Source organism: Ambystoma mexicanum, chromosome 1p (genome assembly GCF_040938575.1).
Source record: "Ambystoma mexicanum isolate Mex_15411 chromosome 1p, UKY_AmexF1_1, whole genome shotgun sequence".
Taxonomy (NCBI): Eukaryota; Metazoa; Chordata; class Amphibia; order Caudata; family Ambystomatidae; genus Ambystoma; species Ambystoma mexicanum.
This window is the reverse complement of record NC_090921.1, coordinates 1065626034-1065639812: the sequence shown is the minus strand read 5'-3', so window position 1 is coordinate 1065639812 and position 13779 is coordinate 1065626034. Positions and strand designations below refer to the sequence as shown.

Below are 13779 nucleotides of genomic sequence, written 5' to 3'. Positions count from 1 at the left end.
TAAAGTGATGAGAGCCAAGAAGGCAATCTGAGGACCTGCAATGCATTGTGGGTGCCCTTCCAGGCAGGAAGATCATTGTATAGTCAATGTAATTATTGTAGTTTAAATGCTTTGTCGTTTTCAGAATACAACTGTTAAATCGCCCTGCTTTCTGACACATCCACACATAGGGTTTTAGGACTTTTACCTGGATAACAAGGTACATTCAAGGTAAAGGGGACATTTTACTGCTTTACTGGTAATGACAACATCAGGATATTAGCACTTACTTTCAGTTGCAACTCTCTTCTAAGAGCTGTAATAAAAGTTATTATTCAAAAACAAGGGTGGTTCTGGGAGTTTCTCTACTACCGGCCTACATCCCAGGTTACAGTCTCAACCAGAGTCTTTAGCTCACCATCCTTTCACAGAAGAGAAATTTCCACTACATTCAGTCTTTGTCCTGCCCAAGGGGTATCCCTACAAAATATCCCCACCAAAAATATCACTGGGGGATAATTTGTGGGAGCTGGGGTTGCAGAGGTGTCCCCCGCAAGCATAGAGTATCGTTAAGACAGCTTGCGAATAGACATGGCAAAATTCCAAATATTCTAAAAACAATGGCTGTAAGTATAAGTATGTTATTCTAAATAGATTTCTAGTCAAAGGTTGTTGGCATGAACACGTTTTCTGATAAATTATCCTTATTGCAGGAGATCAATTGATATATTATAAAATGATGGCCCTGGGTTAAGTGCCGAGATTCAACTGGGCTATGGAGAATCCCTCTGAACTTGTTAATGATATTTTTTGAGTGACAAGATAGATATAGTTAAAACGCTGCATTTGGCGTCTGCTAGTAAGTATCTGCAGTATCTTAAATATCTGATGTTTAGAGCTAAAGAGAATAAAGAGAACTTAGAGTTAAAGAGAACAAAAAAGTTATTTTGCTGTTTTTTGTATTTCTTGAAGTGGGATGAGACAGGTTGATTTCAATTTAGAGGTGTGAATAGGAATAATGCAAATATCTCTTTCTCTGTGATGTATAGATACTACATTCAGAGACAGAGGCCTAATGATTACTTATTAGAATCATGTGTATGTACATTAATAGTACAAATCAAATAAGTAGGGGATGGCTAAATATGTACATCTCTAATATGTTGTATTGCATTTGTATCTTTTAGGTGGTGTAACTCACCCTACTTGGTTAAATGGGAATGATTTAATTCCCTTATGTGGTCCTGAAGAAGGTTGCTTTATCGAGTGGACGAATTTATGGCAGTCCAAATAGTCAACCGAAACATATGTAGACTTTCTGAATCTGTGGAATTGATTAAACACAGATAGTACCATCTGCTATCGAGGTGGAGGACATTTGTACTGTCAAATAAACTATATGTTGACTAATGGGATAACAAATCAAGTATGATTTATACATGTTTTAAGATATTGGATGGTTGGTAGGAGTGAATGTGTGTAGTGAGTTGAATTTGGATAATATTTTCAGATATGTTTTTAGAATTGGTATTTTATATCTGTATATGATAATAAATTAAATATGAATATAAAGAGTCACATTTATTGGTATTTCTGAAAAGATAAATGTTTAATATGTGCCATTCCCTATCCCACTGGTCAGGTATTTTTACTTATTATTGTTACTAGCCTGGTGGACCGGGGTTTCTTGACCAGGCACCCCTTTGTTTATAAATATGCTTGTTGAGCTTGCCACAATGCTCCAATCAAATGGATATCAAACACACCACCCTGATGATGCCCATTGAGGGGGACATGCAGGTGTGCATCTTTGAGAGTGGTCACCTTGGGCTTCAAAAGCTATGTATAAAACAGATCTGGCCTATGAGACAGTGAAATTGATCTCAAATAATGCAGAGGTTTAAGCATTCTTTCAATGATGCCTACCCATAGGCCTTTGTTCTGTGGCATTGAACTGGTCGTAAACTTCCAGACATAACACCTAGGTGCCACTTTGACATATGTGGCTCCATATCTGAACTAATTAATGGCAGCCATCACATTGCACAGACATGGAAGCGCAGCACAGACAATGTCATTCATACATGATGGAATAAGCAACAATTACTGTACCCATAGGTAACAGAGCCATAAATATGATGTTCACAAAAACCTTGCAAACCAAGAACTAAAAATAGCTCCATGAATTTCAACCTTTGCTACATATGTTTCCTCCACATAGTACCAAAACAGCATCCTCTTCCAAGCAGAGCACAACCTACAAAACAATCAACTCAAAAAAACACCTACCCCAACTACACATCCAAAAACACACAACACCGTCTGAGATATAGGAAAATACAACTAACTCCTGCACCACACTCAAATAAGAGATTGAAGCCATAAAAACTTTTTAGACAGTACAGCCTTTCCCCTACACTACCACCAGACCCCATACTCGCAGCATATCCAATGATGGTACATCGAAAGTCATCAATCATTAAATATACTACATAATAATAAACGCTGCTGAAAAAGTCATATCCATTAAACAAATTACAAGATAAATAGAAAGAGTCTAAGGGCTCACAAAATGAAACTCAAGAGACACAAATGGCACACCAAATGACATACAGGACTGTCGTTTCTGGCTACAATCCAAATTAAAAGCCACAAGATGCAGCATAACTCAATGTGAGTCAAAGCCATATACTGCTCGAAAATATAAGAATTCCTCATTGAGAACTCATCACTAGTACGACAAGAAACAGATGTTCACCTGAAACCTAGGAATCCTATGTGGAATCAGGAGTGAAAGACATCAACAGCCGTGTGGGGGGAGCCAGCCAATCAGATGGATGTGGAACGTGGGCTTGAACACGTACAAGTCTGCGTTCCAAGCAACGTGACGGACGGCTACCCCCGCCACCATATTCCTCCCACCCTCCGTCCCATTTTTTTTCTCCCCCACCCCAATTTACCTTATTTTGGCATCAGCTGTTGCCCCCGCTGCATCGGCTCCTTCCTCTCGCCTCCGGCAGGCCGTCATGGAAAGGGAAGAGAGGCTCCGTATGAAGCCCTGCCTTCCCTGTTCATGGCAGAATATCTTGGAAAAGGATTTTCCTTCCTAGACTCCACACATGTCCTGTTGTAGGAAAGAAAATACTTTTTTTTTTTAGCATCCTGGGTTACCATCTACATCCATGCATGCCATGCATGACTGCATGACTGAAACTTTGACTCAGAGAGCACAAGCCATCCACACCTTGGTATCCACAAACTTAATAATAGCAACCATGACTGATGCATCCTAGAAAGATGCTGGAGGAAATCTCACCAAATATAAGACCTAACCACCCTAAGAGTCGTCTGTTCAACAAGCAGGACACTCATCCCGATAGTGAAATACTATGCAACAACCATCATGGAAGCATCCAAAAACAGCAGCGCGATCTTCCAAGTCGTGAATCACTGCATCAACCCTCTGCCAGACCCTTCAATACTGCAATTCACTGACAAATACAAAACCATCAACAACTTCCTTACAGACAATATAAGGCAACACATTTACAGCCCCAAACACACCACCAATGTCCCACCCATGTCAGCCTGAAACATATCAAGATGGACCAAGGTAAATTACTACAGAGGGCCTGACCAACACTCTTGCAGCCCTCAAACCCACCAGCTACAAAGACAACATCCTCCCCTCCTCAATTGTGAAGGTCATCACAGGTGAAGCACTCACACAACTTGTCAATGTCTTGAACACATCCTTCAAACAAGACACCTTCCCAGAGGCACTGCAAATAGGACAGATGCCCCCCGTGCTGAAGAAACCCACACTTGACCCAGCTAACCTTGCCTAAAATCACCCCAAAACGCATCTACCAGTCCACTGCAAAGACCTTGACCATTCAGTTGCACAAAAGGATAACTCCTTTTCCAACCACAATGCAACAGAAATTGCCAATGATCACCTACAAATCTTGGACATATGGGGCCCCTGCTTACTTGTCCTACCTTCTCAACCTCTCTGCTGCCTTTGATGCCATTGACCATGGAGCCCTCTTCAGCATCCTCCCTATTATATAGGCCACACCGGAACAGATCTGCATTAATCTGCCTCCTACCTCTTCAACAGAGACCATCTCACCAAGATGGGCAACAACAGATCTCAGTGCTGCCCAATAAACTGCGGAATTCCATAAACATCCATCCTGTTTCCTGTCATCTTCATCCTTAAACATGGAACCTCAGGAAATATTTCCCACCCAAACGGACACCAGGAAATACCCATATGCAGATGACTGATAGCTTTAGATGAAGATCAATTGCATCAATGACCTCATCAACTCAAGCACTCTGTGCCTCATCCAAACCCAGATTTCAAGCGCCTACTTGAAGCTCAACCTCACAAAGACCAAATTCATTCTCCAAAGAAATTCCACCAAGCATGGCCAAGTCCAACCTTTACTGACATTAAACTGCGTGAATTCATGTCTCAACTCTCTCCCAATGCAAAATCTATCAGCTTTAACATTCAATTGGGACTGAACGTGTACTCAAAATACACACAGCTAAGAAGTCCCAAGCACCATGGTACCAGCTTGCACTCCACAGCAAGTTGCTCATCCTTCTCTAGAGTCTCAAAATAGTTGTGCAAGGCTTTGTTATCTCCAACAAGGACAGTGGCAACACCCTACTTGTAGGCTTCCCAGAGGCCACCTTGGCCCCTTTGAAAACTACTTTGCATGCTGCACAAACCTCAACATAGTACTAAGAAAATGTTGCTGCATTTCCTGCATCCTCCAGGAGTTGCAGTGGCTAACGCTTCAAGTATGGTATATACTTGAGACAACCTGGATCACCTACAAAGCCTGGCTGAGAAACACATCATCTCCGGAGATCCGTACATGACCAGAAGCCACAACATCGCCAGGTTGAAAACCAAGAACTGCAAGAGGTAAAATTAACAGGAAACGGACACATCTTTTCCTGCTATGCAACTAACTAACCACCTTCTTGGCTAACGACAATCTGGCTTAAGGCCTAAACATGGTACGGAAACGGCACTTATCGACCTCAAAACACAAACTGATGAACTCGGGGACCAAGGGAAAACTGCCATGTTACTCCTCCTTGACCTGTCGGCGGCCTTTGACCTGGTGGACCATGGAGTCTTGTGTAAACATCTGGCAACGGCAGCCCACTTCTCCACAGGTGCAGTAACATGGGTTCAGTCCTTCCTTGATAAAAGAACGATGCAAGTCTTCTCTCCATCAGCATCAGCAGGCCCTATCCAAACTACCTGCAGCGTTCCACAGGGCTCCTGTGGATCGCCAACCATGAATATCATATTTACCAAGTATTTATTTGACAAAGTGGACAGACTGGGTGTCCTCTATACTAATTATGCAGATGACACTCAGATCCTCATTCCCCTTTCGGGCAATTATGACACAGATACGGCCTTGGTAAATAAAATATACCTCCTCAACCTCTGCCTGAATGAGGATAAAACAGAAATCCTAATCCTCGGCTCAACCTCTAGTCTAAAAAATCTCAACCATATCTACTCTGCATTCAACATAGATGGAAATATTATTAAGGTAGCCAGGGATGTTAAAACCTTAGGGTATTACCTTGACTCCACCCTTATTCTAAAAAAAAAAACAGGTGAACGCCATGGCATCATCCACAGCCTACACCTGCAAACTTATCAGAGCTTGCAGGCCATTCCTATCTAAAACAAGTTGTATCACCCTTGCAAACACCTTAATGATGTCAAAACTGGATTACTGGAATGCCCTATACCTAGAGGCTAACAAGTATATCCTGGATAAAATACAAATCTTACAAAACAATGCCCTGAGAACGGCCTTGAACGTCCCGAACAGAGAACATGTTTCCAAAATCAGAAGGGATCACCACTGGCTAAAGATTAATGATACAATCTTACTCAAACTATTTCTCTGACTCAAATGCCTCAACAAGACAGCACCACCGTACCTAACGGAGAGGATGGTCAGGAGAACTACCCGCCCCACCAGGACTGACAACACCATGCACCTTGAGATACCCAGATTCAAGCTGAAGAAATCCAAAGTCAACAGCTTCCCAGTGAAAGTTGCCCAATCTTGGAACGCCTTACCCTTAGCACTTAGAGTTCACCAATCTTACCTGTGCTTCAGGTGCAACACACTGAACTGGTTGCGCTCAAATGACATCTGACCACTTTTGCCTACAAAATAGTATTTTTTCCTGTATAGTCTTTCTCTTTGTATTATCCTTTAATCCCCATCGTCTGTCATGCTACTATAGCTTCTTCACTATGTAACTTTATCTTATGCAACCTGCCTCATGTATGTATTACCTTCATGTATCACTTTATGCTATTGTAAATCACCTCATATTGTAACTGTATCCTATGTAACAAGCTTCAAGTATTCTTTCACTGTGTTGCACCCAGTTACCTACAGGTTCAGTGCGTCCTACAAATAAAACAAACAAACAAACAAAAACAAACCCTGTCTTTGGAACAACTAATAACAACAATAAGACTGCCCCCTCCATCCTACACTTCAAGAAGGACCTGAAGACCTTGCTCTTCAAAGAACATCCCACCAATTGTTGATCTCGCGACTTAACCCTAATGGAGCTCCACACCTCCCCTGCTCTCCTAATACATTCCAGCACTTCTGCTGCACCTGCACCCTTACTTGTAATCCCCAGGGTGCGCCCTTTGTGTACAGCGCTCCGTTGCTCTCTTGCATGATTTCCACCTTGTAAATCATGTGCAACCATACATACATAAGTACATTATTTCCTAGCATTTTGCAAACTGATCGCAATGGTGCTAGACTGTTTCGGGGAAACATTAGTGTCTACTAATGAGTGCACAGTAAGTACTCTTAGGAGCCCAAACAAGATCCCTCTACTTCTACCGTTAGCTCAGCCACTCTGCTGTGATTATTGCTCAGTCATACCCAATTCACCTTCAATACTGACCTGTGCAAGACCTTCCATACAACTGTGAAATCTGAAAGTGTCAGAACACATGGCAGATGAAAGCTTTCAAGTTGCGCCACATGGGGCCAGGATTGCGGAAAGCCGTCTTGGGCCCACAACCAAGGGTAAGAGGTGTGTGTGTTTGTGTGGATGGAACTATAGAACCATCTAAAAAGATCATGTTGGTATCACAGAAACTTTGCACCGGTGCATGTGCAATTAATAAATGTACTATACAAAAAACATGCACTTTTTTATTTGCGGTTGTTTGAAGAATGCACAGTACACCTTATTCTCAAGGGTGAGATGTGCATTTCATGTGGGCTGTACAGCAGTAAAAAAAAAGATGCATTGGACAGTCCCCTTGCAAAAATCAGTGTCGGGATTTAACTTCCAAAACGAATGCGCGACCGGATCCCAGCAGCACATTTCACAGTGACAGACCTTCAAAGGCCTGCTACTGTGAAATGCTAAAAATAGAAATTCTTTCTCTCTCTGATGGGTAGAAATGCATTGGAGACCTCTGCGGTTCCTACTGCTGCTGATCTTCTCAAAAGCAAATGCATGACAGGCCCAGAAATGATCCTGTCATGCTTGTTGCTTCTCACTGTGCCTGTTCCAAACATCTGTAGGGTTTATCTTTCTTTTCAACGAACTTTAAAGTGCATCCTATCCATGAATAAGGGGTGTGCTTTAGAATGTACTGCAACACCCCCTGATTTGTGCAATTACGCTAAGGGGGTGAAAGAGGTGTATTTGAATGTGGACATCTGAGGCACCCAATTACCGTGTGAGACTAATGGGTCAATTCATGGAAATAATGTGTGCTGAAATTTTCGGCGCAAGCGTGAGAATCGCAGTTTCAGTGCGAAAATCGCAGCGAAACCCGCGCACAGTGATTCATGGAAGTCCGTGCGCGAGGAAATTCCAGGATGTGCGCCAAAATACTGCGTGACGCACACGTCTTCAAACCGCGTGCGCTAAGCGCACAGTGAAAGCGCACATAGCGCGGCGCACACAACAAAAGTAAGCATAACACGGGGCATGACACGCAGAATGGGGAACAACGCATGAAAATGAGGTCGTCACGGGGGAAGTACAGGAGGCAAGTGCATGGAACGCCCACATGCTCGCCTACAACACGTATTCATGGAATCGAATAGGGCAAACCAGTGCACGGGCAAAGACGCGCACAGGCCTAAACACGTCCGCCACACGAAGGCAGGCGGTAGCGTCCCTGCGCATGAAAGAAATGTGCGCCAAAATATGCGCTAACAAAAAGGGCCTATATACAGCCATGATGAATGTCCCATACTGTGGCCCTGCAGGACAAATGACGTGCAAAGGGGTACGCGACAAACACTGACACCCACACAGCCTGTGCGTGTATTTCGGGGGTGCGCGGGAAGTTTCACACGCAATAGGCCTTGGGCGAGCGGGGTACGTGTATTTCAGGGGTTCGCGTGAAGTTTCACACGTGATTGGCCTTGGGCGAGCGGGGTATGTGTAAATCTGGGGTGCGCGAAAAGTTTCACACGCGATTGGCCTGGGTACATGTATTTCAGGGTCCCGCCATGCCCATCCACCATGGGCATGCCCCCAGCCAAGGCACATGTCACCTTGCAATATGATCAACAACTCATGTCCCCCTGCACCCCCCACCCCCCAGCAGTCAGGGGCACCTGCCAGCAGGCCCCCACTCATGTCCCCCAGCACACCCCCACCCCCCAGCAGTCAGGGGCACCTGCCAGCAGGCCCCCACTCATGTCCCACTCATGTCCCCCTGCACCCCCACCCCCCAGCAGTCAGGGGCACCTGCCAGCAGGCCCCCACTCATGTCCCCTTGCACCCCCACCCCCCAGCAGTCAGGGGCACCTGCCAGCAGGCCCCCAATCATGTCCCCTTGCACCCCCACCCCCTAGCAGTCAGGGGCACCTGCCAGCAGGCCCCCACTCATGTCCCCTGCACCCCCAGCAGTCAGGGGCACCTGCCAGCAGGTCCCCACTCATGTCCCCTTGCACCCCCACCCCCCAGCAGTCAGGAGCCCCTGGCAGCAGGCCCCCACTCATGTCCCACTCATGTCCCCCTGCACCCCACCCCCCAGCAGTGCAGGGCACCTGCCAGCAGGCCCCCACTCATGTCCCCCTGCACCCCCACCCCCCAGCAGTGCAGGGTACCTGCCAGCAGGCCCCCACTCATGTCCCCTTGCACCCCCAACCCCCAGCAGTCAGGGGCCCCTGGCAGCAGGCCCCCACTCATGTCCCACTCATGTCCCCATGCACCCCCACCCCCCAGCAGTCAGGGGCACCTGCCAGCAGGCCCCCACTCATGTACCACTCATGTACCCCTGCACCCCCACCCCCAGCAGTCAGGGGCACCTGGCAGCAGGCCCCCACTCATGTCCCACTCATGTCCCCTTGCACCCCCACCCCCCAGCAGTGAAATGGCGATTCCATGACACAAACCAAAAGTCAACTATGTACATCAACACATGTCCGCCACACGAAGGCAGGCGATAGCATCCCTGCACATTAAAAAAATGTGCGCTATCAAAAAGCACGTATATTAGGCTCTGATTCATTTCACATACTGTGGCCCTCTAGGACAAATGACGTGCAAAGGGGTACGCGACAAACACGGACACCCGCTGTGTCAACAATAGCGTGTATTTCGGGGGTGCGCGGGAAGTTTCACACGCGATTGTGCCTGGGCGAGCGGGGTTCGTGTACTTCAGGGGCTGGCGGGAAGTTGGGCTCGCGGGAAGTTGGGCTCACGTGAAGTTTTACACGTGATAGGGCCTGTGCGAGCGGGGTACATGTAAATCTGGGGTGGGCGGGGAAGTACAGGAGGCAGATGCGTGGAACGCCCACACGCACGCGCCAAAAAAGACGAGCTAATCCAGAAACACGTACGCTAGCAGGAAGCAGGCGTACGTGGACCCGCGCAGCATAAAAGTGCGCGCAAACAACAAGCAAGCTCAGACGCCAGGAGGAACATACCGTTCCTAGCAGCAGTGGTCGTGGGATACCGCAGGAGGAGGAGGAGGATAGTCAGGTCCAGAATTTTCACACCCAGAACCAGCCTTTTTGGCATGCCTGATGACCAGGTGTATGGGAGGTACAGGTTTCCACCTCACATAATACTCGACCTGGTCAGTGAGTGGGAGGATGACCTCACATCACCCACCCTCTGCTCCCAAGCACTCAGCCCCCTGGAGAAGGTCCTCAATGTACTGCACTTTTTGGCCACCGGATCATTTCAGTGGACAAGTGCCATAGTGGGGGGGGGGACACCAGGTCTTGGCCATCATGACTGCACGCCCATCAGTGCGCAGGCACATATACCTGCCCAGAACACCTGCAGAAAGGCAGGCTGTCATCCAGGATTTCTACGGGGTGGCACAATTCCCCAAAGTCCTAGGTGCCATTGATTGCACCCATGTGGCCCTACGTCCCCCCAGGGCATCAGAGCATATCTATAGAAACCGCAAGCACTGGCATTCCATCAACCTGCAGGTAGTATGTGATGCCAAGGGAATCATCACCTCAGTATATGCCAACTATCCAGGGTCCACCCACGACAGTTTAATTTACAGAATGTCAACCCTAAACCGGGACCTAGAAGCTGGGCGGCATGGCGATACATGGCTGCTTGGTAAGTATAAATGCCACAGCACATGCATGCATGCCAGATACTGAGTAATGTCACAACCCCACTAATTATACCCATCACCACCTCCCCAGGGGACAGTGCCTATCCTCTGAGCACCCACATGATGACGCCAATTTCGGAACCCCACCACGCCACCCGAGGTAAGATACAACACAGCCCATATTGCAACCCGGGGCATAGTGGAGCGCACTTTCGGAGTGCTCAAGTCACGCTTTCGCTCCCTTGACCGTTCTGGTGGGCAGCTGTTATACGCTCCCCCAGTAGTGTGCAGGATCATAGTGGCAGCATGTGTCCTGCACAACGTTGCAACACGCCGGGGCCTGCCAGTGGACATGATGGTGCCCCCACAACCCCAACCACATGCATGCCCGCTGCGCATGGGAGGGGAAAGGGCACGGGGTGAGGCAGCCCGAACATAGCTGGTGGCTAATTACTTCACTTAGAATCACACCCCTGTGGAGTGCACACAGCCCTGCCACATACCAGCTGACAATAAATGATGATGACATGAGGGACAGTCAACTGTCACAACCATACCATCCTGAGATTGGTCACCTGGAAGTGTCACAATGTGTGCATCCCTACCTACAGAAACACCACCAATGCTGTGTCATCAAAAGACACATATGCTGCTAAATGCATGATCCCCTTGCAAAATACAACATGAGAACAGTGCCATGTCACCCAACCCCTCCCCAGCACCGCCACCCAACACACCGTGGCATGTCATGCTATGTGAGAGCAAACAAAGCAATCCCAAAAACCTGACACAAGTGTCACAAAGTACAGTGTCCCTAATGGAAACTGGCCACACACAATATGCTCCTAGTAATGTTGAACTAACAACACACATGACCAAATACTTACCAACTAAACAATGCATCTAGACAAGTTCAAACATTTCTAAAACATGACAGTACTAAGTTAAAGTAGTCGTAGTCATACAAACTGAATATGCCACCACATCGCCCCCTTCAAACTGTAGTCTTGCAGCCTTCAAAACTGGTCTGTGTACTGTATACAACATGAACTCCATCTCCAAAGTAGACGGCCTTGTGAAGACATGAGGAATGAACCTGCAAATTCAGAGGGATACATGGAAGCAAAATCATACATTAATACACCATGCAGTGTACTATACAACAACAATATACACAAGGAATGTCTACACAGTATTGACTACAGACTGCCCACACAGCTCATGGGAGCCCAACGTCACTGTGTATATCACTGTCACTTCGTCACACCCTTGGCAAGCCCGTGGAAGCGGGAAGCAGGAGGGGTGTGTGTCTCATGAACTCAAGCATCTAACCCAAACTCAGGACAAGCCTGCATGTGCCCAGCCGGAATACAGTGGATGCCCACGGGAGCCACACAAGGCAACACACTGTCAAATTATTTTTTTTTAAATTCAAAATTCAAAAATCAAAATTCAAAAATGGCCATGTGGGGGCTGGGGGGGCGGGGGGAGGCCACCCAGGAGGTCCGAGGAAAGGGTGCGCACCAACAGCCACCTGTGTGGATGTTGGGGAAAAAAAACACCTCCATGGGCTCATGGCCTGCACGGCTATGCCAATGTGGAAGAACTGCTGCCGTCGCTCTCATGACCCTCTGCTGCTGCATCAGGAGGTGGTGGTGCTATGGGAGGCAGCCCACGCAAAGCCCTGGTATGGTCCTCCATGGCAGCAAGCATGCGGGTGTGGTAGGTCTCGTTCTGGAGGATTATAGTGCGGAGATCCCCATGCAACACCTGACGTGATGCCCGGATTTCCTCCTGACTTGCCCGCATCTCAGCTGAGAGCGTACTTGTGAGGTGCTCCAGCCACTGTTCTGCCCTAAAATTAGCGGAAGTCTCAAGCTCAAAAAGAGTCTGCCTGAGGTTATGGAGTTCTTCACTCAGGGCTTCCCTGTGGGCCTGGGACTCTATTGAGATGGATTGGCGCATAGTCTCCAGTGCCGCCCGTCGGTCCCTGTTGGATGCCAACATGTCTTCCCTGTGTGATTGGCAAATGGAGTCTGTTGCATGCTGTAGTTGCTCCATCTGCCTTTCACGGGGATAATGGAAGTGGCCACCCTCTCCATTGCCTGAGCCATCATTTCAACTGATGCTGACTGTTGGGTTGCCATAGCGTACATGGAGTTCTCCCATACGCTATTGCCTGGTGGTGTACGGCCACCGCGTCGACGGGCACCACACCTGTTTGGGGCAAGGCGTTGTGCACTTTGCTGTGCTGGCACCGCCTGAGGCTGCAGGACTGCATTCCCTCTCTGATCTGCTGGCCCAGGAACAGGATCAGATGCTGTGGAGTGTGACCCTGCATCCGTAACCGCCAAAGGCGCCTCTACCAACACTGACATCCCCATAGAGGGATCTACCCCTGGTGCAGGTGGGTTGGACAGAACAGAATCCCTGCCAGAAACACTTACCTGTGACGGCACATAGGTCTCATCATCCGAATCAGCACCTGAATAGAGGTCTGGGGAGGTGCACCCAGAGACACCCCTGGAAAGTATGGTCTGCAGGAGGATTGGGTTCTCACCCACCACCACACCACGTGCCCCGCTGGTGCCCGGTCGTGCCTGGGATTCCTCCTGGGTCTGCACCATCTCCTCAACCTCAACAGCATCAAGTGCGTCATCCCCTGCAAAAACATGAAAGAGAAAAAAATGGAAACAGGCATTAGCACCATAGCACACAAATAGGCCTGTCAAGCTACAGAACCAGTACATGATTCACACATGTCCCACATGACTATAACCCTCCCATGCCTGCACTGTCACTGAGTAGTAAGGAGAGGCAAAAGGCAGACACTGATGACACCAATATGGGAGAGCAACACATTTGCTGCATGCTGGGTAGCACTGCCATCACACATTGGCCTGTGAGTGGCATGTCCAATACACATACATGACACATGGCAGCACACAGATGGCATTTAGCATAGCCATGGTACATTTGACAAGTACAGCCATATGTCAGTGATTGAGTACTGTCACCCATCCATGTGAGATGGACATGATGACATGAAAAATGCCGCATACTGGGACTAAGTACACATGTGCCACTCACTGCAACACATGCAAGGTACAAGAATACAGTAATAGTTGGCTGATCTATTTTTCGTCACATTGACATCG

At 47.6% G+C, this 13779-nt stretch overlaps 1 protein-coding gene across 13 annotated transcripts in view; it reads right to left on the bottom strand.

Moving 5' to 3' along the window:
* LOC138447993 (SLAM family member 8-like) overlaps positions 1 to 13779 on the bottom strand; it is a 656143-nt gene that overhangs the window by 308893 nt on the left and 333471 nt on the right. The gene's annotated exons all lie outside the window — the stretch shown is intronic.